This window comes from Dipodomys merriami, unplaced genomic scaffold (genome assembly GCF_024711535.1).
Source record: "Dipodomys merriami isolate MVZ:Mamm:240054 unplaced genomic scaffold, mDipMer1.0.p SCAF_50, whole genome shotgun sequence".
In the NCBI taxonomy this organism is placed as follows: Eukaryota; Metazoa; Chordata; class Mammalia; order Rodentia; family Heteromyidae; genus Dipodomys; species Dipodomys merriami.
In genome coordinates, this window is record NW_027206069.1 from 2,274,526 (window position 1) to 2,282,270 (window position 7,745).

A 7,745-nucleotide genomic window follows, 5' to 3' on the forward strand; every position below is an offset into this window, starting at 1 on the left:
TAGTAATCCATTTTCCCTTGGTAGTCAGGAAGAATCCATCATTCCTCCAACAATAACTCCCTTCTTAGCTTGTTGACTCAGGGGCATGAAGAGCCCAAAATGGCTAAGAGGAAGTCTTAACTTCCAATTCAATAACATCATTGTATCCTCTCATAAATGACTACTTCCTCTGAAACTAAATCTTCTAAGTCGGCAGAACATCATAAGATCTCAGGAACTGGAAGCAAACTAATTTTGCCCCTTGATTTCTAGACCTGTGAATCCTGTCTATAAGAGAAAGAATACCACAGATTGGATGATGATTCAGTTCTCCAGCCTTCTGGAGACCCTTGTCCCACACCACAAGATACTGCACTAGCTGGCCCTGCAGTTAGAGCATCAGAAGGTCATTCCACCACTCCTGTTAAGCCAGCTGCTTCAGGATGGGTAGGGAGCATGGCAAATCCAGTGAATTCCACGAGCATAGGCCCATTGCTGCACATCTTGGCTGTGAATGGGTTCATTAGTCAGAAGCAATGCTGTGTGGAATACCAGGATGGTGAGCAAGGCATTCTGTAAGACAGCAAATGGCAGTTTCAGCCAGTACACTACGTGCTAGAAAGGTAAGTCTATACAAGAATAAGTGTCTATTCCAGTAAGGACAGGGTGCTCTCCCTTCCAATGAGATTGGCCCAGTATAACCAACCTGCCGTCAGCTGGCAGCATTCCAGGAAATGATGCCCTATTGGAGGCTCCAAGTCCATAGGGCAATGATGAACAGCTGGCAAAAGAGGGTGACTCCTCTCCACCCAACACGTCATCCTACAGTCCTCTGCTAAAATCACCTTTTGCTGACAGGAGTATCTTCACATCTCTTATCAGTTTATAGAGATCTACCCAGCTGCCACTTCTCCAGAGGTCTTTTGTCACCAATTTTCCAATCATGCTCCTTCAAAGACCCTAATCAGGGCTGGGAAGGTGGCTCAGTGGCAGAGTGCTTGCCTTGCATGAATGAGGCCCTGGGTTCGATTCCTCAGCACCATATAAGCAGAAAAAGCTGGAAGTGGTGCTGTGGCTCAAGTGGTAGAGTGCTGGCCTTGAGCTGAAGAGCTGAGGGACAGCATCCAGGCCTGGAGTTCAGGCCCCATGACTGACAAAAAAAAAAGAAAGAAAGAAAAGAAAAGAAACTTTTCATTCTAGGCCCCTCATGAACACTAGCAGCTGTTGGAGGTGCTGAGTACCTTGACCATATCTAGGTGAGGAATGCACTGCCTCCAAAAGCCAAATAGTGGTGCCTCTTTCTTGGTTGTAAAAGGGGCCATGCACAACAACTGACCTTAGCAGGGACAGCTCAGTATGGCCCACACACTGGACCCCTGGAGGTTTCACTGAGGTAGAAGGTCTTGGAGCTTTAGCTGGATTCATTCCCAATCCTCTTCGTACCCAAATGCTTTACCAACACATCCAGAGTAGTTAGTTACTGCCTCTCTTATTCGGTGCAGTGAGCATAATGTCATCATTGTAATGGACCAGCATGAAAGCTGGTGGAAGAGGAAGGCCATCAAGTTTCCTGAGAATTAAATAGTGACACAAGGCTAGAGTGTTAAAATTACTCCTGGTGTAGGACAGTGAACATGCATTGCTGGCCTTAGCAGCTGAAGTTGCTTCTGATAGGCCTTATGGACAGATAGGGAGAAAAGGCCATTTGCTTGGTCAGTCACTGCCTACCAGGTACAAGGAGGAGGTGCGTTAATCTGCTCAAGCAAGGAAGCCACATCAAGTAGAGGCAGCAGCTACAATCAGTCACCACTGGATCAAACTTACAGTAACTCATCTCTGAGGTTCATCTGCCTTCTGCATAGGCCAAATAAAATTGAAGAAGGTAGTAAGAACTACCATCCTTTAGCCTGGCACCAGTGGCTTCTGCCTGTAATCCCAGCTACTCAGGAGGCTGAGATCTTGAGGATCACAGTTTAAAGACAACCTAGGCAGAAAAGTCTGAAAGAAGCCTAGTGCCAGTGGCTCTGGTCTATAATCCTAGCTACTCAATCCTAGCTACTCAAGAGGCTGAGAGCTGAGGATTGGGGTTCAAGGCCAGCCCAAGGGCTGGGAAGGTGGCCCAGTGGTAGAGTGCTTGCCTTGCATGCATAAGGCCCTGGGTTCAATTCCTCAGCACCACATAAGCAGAAAATGCTGGAAGTGGCCTTGTAGCTCATGTGGTAGAGTGCTAGCCTTGAAGAGCTGAGGGACAGCACCCAGGCCCAGAGTTCAAGACCCATGACCAGCCAAAAAAAAAAAAAAAAAAGGCCAGCCCAAGCAGTAAAAAAAAAAAAAAGTCTGTGAAAAGTGATATAGCGCTAGCCTTGAGCTGAAGAGCTGAGGGACAGCACCCAGACCAGAGTTCAGGCCCCACAACCGGACCCCCCCCCAAAAAAAAAAAAAAAAAGTCTCTGATACTCTTTTTCTCCAATAAACTTAAAAAAAAAAAAAGGCTGGAGGGGGTTGGGAATGTGGCTTAGTGATAGAGTGCTTGCCTAGCATGTATGAATCCCTGGGTTCCATTCCTCAGGTACCACATACACAGAAAACCCCAGAGGTGGTTCTATGGCTCAAGTGGTAGAGTGCTAACCTTGGGCAAAAGAAGCTCAGAGACAGTGCCCAGCCCTGAGTTCAAGCCCCAGGACTGGCCAAAAAATAATAATTTTTAAAAGGCCAGAAATGGAAGGATAGCACCCTGGCCCTGAGTTCAAGCCCCAGTACCAGCACAAAAAAAAAAAAAAAAGAAGAAGAAAAGAAGAGAAAACAAGGGCTGGGAAGGTGGCTCAGTGGTAGAGCGCTTGCCTTGCATGCCTGAGGCCCTGGGTTCGATTCCTCAGCACCACATAAGCAAAAAAGAAAAAAGCCGGAAGTGGCGCTGTGGCTCAAGTGGTAGAGCGCTAGCCTTGAGCTGAAGAGCTGAGGGACAGCGCCCAGGCCCAGAGTTCAGGCAAGAACTATCATAGGTCTTTGGTGATGGCACTGATCTCTGTGGTTATCTGATTGCATCGTTGTTATTACTCAGCAGTGTTCTTATGGCTTTCCTTTTGCCTTTACCAACATAATAACCCTCTTCCCATGGGTTAGGAAAAACAGTGGATACCTATCCCAATTACACATGCTGAGAATAAGGAAATCACCATGGGATGAATTCAGGAACCCGCCAGAAACACAGAGTGGGGGGCCTTGGCTAAAACTCCATCGATCACCTGATGACTATCAGCACCTCTGACTGGAGGGCTACCCTGGCATTTGGATCTACTAGAATCGAGGTCAGTGCAGAGCCAGAGTCTTCAGTGTTCAGTTACCTGGTAAAAGTCTGTGGGCTCATTCAGTCTGCTACAGCCTCATTTTCCTTCCACCATTAACCTACGCCCATTTCATCTGCTTATGTGAAGGAGAACCCTCAAGAAATCCTGTAGAGCCGGGCGCTGGTGACTCACGCCTGTAATCCTAGCTACTCAGGAGGCTGAGATCTGAGGATCAAGGTTCAAAGCCAGCTCGGGCAGGAGAGACCGTGAGACTCTTATCTCCAATAAACCACCAGAAAACCGGAAGTGGTGCTGTGGCTCAAGTGGTAGAGCGCTTGCCTTGAGCTGAAGAGCTGAGGGACAGCACCCAGGCCCAGAGTTCAAGCCCCACGGCCGACCAAAAAAAAAAAAAAAAAGAAATCCTGTAGAAGTGTAGTGCACCTCTTCACAGATCACTCTGTGTCCTTCATCTTTGACCTCACACACCCTCCAAGGCTGAGAGTTAAATTAGGTTTGCAGTCAGCTAATCCAGTCATGAAAGCCTTTTGGGCTTTTGACAAGTGTACCTCTGTGGCCTCATGAAAGAAGGCTCCTTTAAGGCACACTTAGTAGTGTTGTATTTACACACTTCTTAACCTGGGAAATTAAATCCCTGAGCTCATCATGTTCCATCGTTACTCTGCCCAGGACGGGAGGATGAAAGACCATGAGGTAGAACGCCCACAGGACAAGCACAAATCCCTGAGTTCAGAACCTCTGTACTGCCAAGAAAAAAAATTATTTTGGTTGGTTGTGGGGCTTGAACTCTGGGCTTGGGCGCTGTCCCTCAGCTCTTCAGCTCAAGGCTAGCACTCTACCACTTGAGCCACAGCATCACTCCTGGGTTTCTAGTGGTTTATTGGAGATGAGTCTCCTGGACTTTCCTGCCTGGGCTGGCTTTGAACCATGATCCTCAGATCTCAGCCTTCTGAGTTGCTAGGATTACAGGTGTGAGCCATTGGTGCCCAGTTTTGTAAAAATAATATTTTTTAAAGCATCTTGTATAGAGTTACTGAATTCTTTTTTTTTTACTGGAAAATAATAGTTTAATAGAGTTACCTCACAAGTGGTGAATTAGGAATATCTATCTAATGCATTTACATAGTTCTTTGAACAATTCAAACCAGGGATTATATGTGTGCTCTAGGCTATAAGAAGGACTGTCTGCAACATTAGATTAGCAAGCCAATTCCAGAAACCACAGAACCAACTAAGGAATTGCAGCTGTTTCTCTAGAACCACTACCAAAATCCAAAATCTGGATGTTGATTTTCTAGAGCAACAGAAAAAATAGTATCTATCCATCTTAAATTGCATAATTATAAAGTGATTTGTTAGCGCCGGGCTGGTGGCCCAGGCCTGTAATCCTAGCTACTCAGGAGGCTGAGATCCCAGGATTATGGTTTGAAGACAGCCTAGGCAGGAAAGTCCATTAAACTTTTATCTCCAATTAACCACTGAAAACTGAAAATGTCACAGTGGCTCAAAGTGGTAGACCACTAGCCTTGAGTGAAAATGCTGAGGGACAACATTCAGGTCCTTATTTCAAGCCCCACAACTGACAAAAAAAAACAAAATTTAAGTCCAACCTGGGTCACAGAGTGAGTTACAGGCCATTCTTTGTCTTCTTCAGAAGAAGGATCCCCTAGAATATTGCTAAACATGTTGTAAATGATCGGATCAAATATATACTAACCTAGATTTCTAGTTTTTTCCTCTTCCTCCTTCATCCTCATATAATACTAGTCTATGGAATATTCCATCGATGCTGCATGTCTGGAAATGTCACAATGTACAGTTACAGTAAAATAATGTACAAAAATCATCCCTCTCTATTGTTCGCCTTCCCATACCCCACTTTCTGCTTTTCTGTCTGAGACCACGACTCAAACTCGGTATCTGACACTTTCGTTCATTGGCTGGCACTCTACCACCTGAGCCAGGCCTCCAGCCCTCACCCCTTCTTCACACACTTTCAGCCGGTTTCGTTGTTATTTTCATGTATGTATATTAAATGTGCACTTTCACCATATTCCCAGCATTAGCCCCCTTCTCCACCGCCCCCCACCTGCTGACATCCTCTGCCTACTTTTCCTTCCGAATAGTTTTGGGTTTTTTTTTCTCATTTCTCTTCCTGGTGTTTGCTTCCCACATGCCCTCTAACTGAGTGCTGGCTCAATTAGTTCCTCATACCCGCCATTCCTGCGCTTTCACGGAGCAGTGAGACGCCCTTTCCATCTGTCCATCCAGGGGAACCGGGCACTGCTACCCTTAAACCTCAGTTCCACAGTCACCTGCGTGCGCACGCACCCAGCTCTCCTTCCCAGGCGTCTCCTGACACCCAAATCTAACTTCATCTCTTCGGGGGGTTTTCTGCAACATTGTGAGTTCATTTATAGCACATAACCACAATGTCTAACCATAGATCATTTTATACGCACATTTATTTAAGCAGCCCACCTCCCCAAGGAGACGGTGGGCTCTTTGAGAACAGAACCTTTCTCTTTCAGCGTGCTGCAGGTAGATGGGAGCCCCGCATTCAGGAGGACTCGGTACCCACGTGTGTCAAGTGAATGCCGCACCTCCTCTGGGAAACATCCTCACCTGGTGAGTTAATAGCTAACCATCTCCTGAGGGTCAGCCACCGTGGCCGCTGTGGCAGACGCGCTCAGTCATGCTTTCCTTTCTCCCGCCCGAGCCCTGAGCTGGACCTCGCCTCGGGGTCACTTCACTGGCTGCGGGATGGCTTTACTCCTGGCCTCCTGAGGGGCTCCAGCCGCTCAGTTGTTAGATGTATTTACCTTTCATATCTAGTTCCTTGGGCATACCTCATTCCATCTACCTTTTTGCCAAAAGCAGACCGTGGTCCTGTGATGGGACGGCCATGTCAATTTAGTACCATACAGTACAGAATTTTCTGAAGAGGCTTTAAGAAAGAAAGAATTGCCACCTGGATATCTGTGTGGTTCTAGAAATATGTAGGATTTTGGCATTCAATATTTTGGGGTTTTTTTCTTTTTTGGGGGGGGGAAGGGGGTCTGGTTGTGGGGCCTGAACTCTGGGCCTGGCCTAAGCGCTGTCCCTCAGCTCTTCAGCTCAAGGCTAGCGCTCTACCACTTGAGCCACAGCGTCACTTTGGGCTTTTTTCTTTTTTTTGCTTATGTGGCGCTCAGGAATCGAACCCAGGGCCTCAGGCATGCAAGGCAAGCGCTCTACCACTGAACCACCTTCCCAGCCCCAATATTTCCTTTTTTTTTTTTTTTGGTCGGTCGTGGGGCTTGAACTCTGGGCTTAGGCACTGTCCCTCAGCTCTTCAGCTCAAGGCGAGCACTCTACCACTTGAGCTACAGCGCCACTTCCGGTTTTCTGGTGGTTTATTGGAGATAGGAGTCTCACGGTCTCTCCTGCCCGGGCTGGCTTTAAACCGCGATCCTCAGATCTCAGCCTCCTAAGTAGCTAGGATTACAGGCGTGAGCCACCAACGCCCGGCCCAATATTTTCTTTTAAGTATATCTTTCACAGATTTTCCTTTAATGCTAGTCCTTGGACTTGAACTCAGATGCTATTGCTGAGCTTTTTTTTTTTTTTTTTCCAGTTGGCTATGGGGCTTGAACACAGAGCCTATGTGGACTCCCGGGTGGCAATACACATCTCCCAGAGAAGTGGGGAAGCAGAGAAGTTGGTTAGGATGCTACAAAGCGAATGTGTGTCCTGAGGCCAAGTCCCGCAGTGCACTTAACACCGCTATGACCCTAACTACTCAGGAAGCTGCGATCTGAGCAGTCTAGTCCAAGAAGACAAATCCAAGAGACTCATCTCCAATTAACCATCAAAAAGCCAGAAGTGGAGGCATGGTTCAAGTGATAAAGCACCAGCCTTGTGGGGGAGAGGAGGGAACAAGGAAGAGTGCAAGGCTCGAAATTCAGGCTCTAGTACTAGCACAAATGCGCTTGTGAACACATGGGCATATACGCACAGAATAGTATAACACCATGAAGATGGGCAGGGGACCTGGCTCAGTGGTAGAGTGCTTGCCTAGCATGCATGAGGCCCTGAGTTTGATACCTTGGCACTACATAATAAATAAAATTAATAAAATTTAAAAAACATTAATTTTTTTGAACTATGAAGAAGATAAGCGAAAATACCTTCTTGGATTAGAAGACTCAATGTTGTAATGGTGCTAATTCTCTCTTGAGCACTATATAAATTAGATGTAGACTAAATCTAAAGCTACCCCAGGCAGGAAAGTCTGTGAGACTCTTTTGGGTCCGGTCATGGGGCCTGAACTCTGGGCCTGGGCGCTGCCCCTCAGCTCTTCAGTTCAAGGCTAGTGCTCTACCACTTGAGCCACAGCGCCACTTCCGGCTTTTTTCTTTTCTTTTCTTTTTTTGCTTATGTGGTGGTGAGAAATCGAACCCAGGGCCTCATGCATGCAAG

At 46.9% G+C, this 7,745-nt stretch overlaps 1 long non-coding RNA gene across 1 annotated transcript; it reads left to right on the forward strand.

Moving 5' to 3' along the window:
• The first annotated feature begins 266 nt into the window (after positions 1-266).
• LOC138810553 (uncharacterized) lies at positions 267-7,321 on the forward strand. Its single transcript, XR_011367158.1, has 4 exons — positions 267-602; positions 3,103-3,287; positions 5,816-5,912; positions 6,901-7,321. It is a non-coding gene; the product is annotated as an uncharacterized lncRNA (long non-coding RNA).
• The last annotated feature ends 424 nt before the right edge of the window (positions 7,322-7,745 follow it).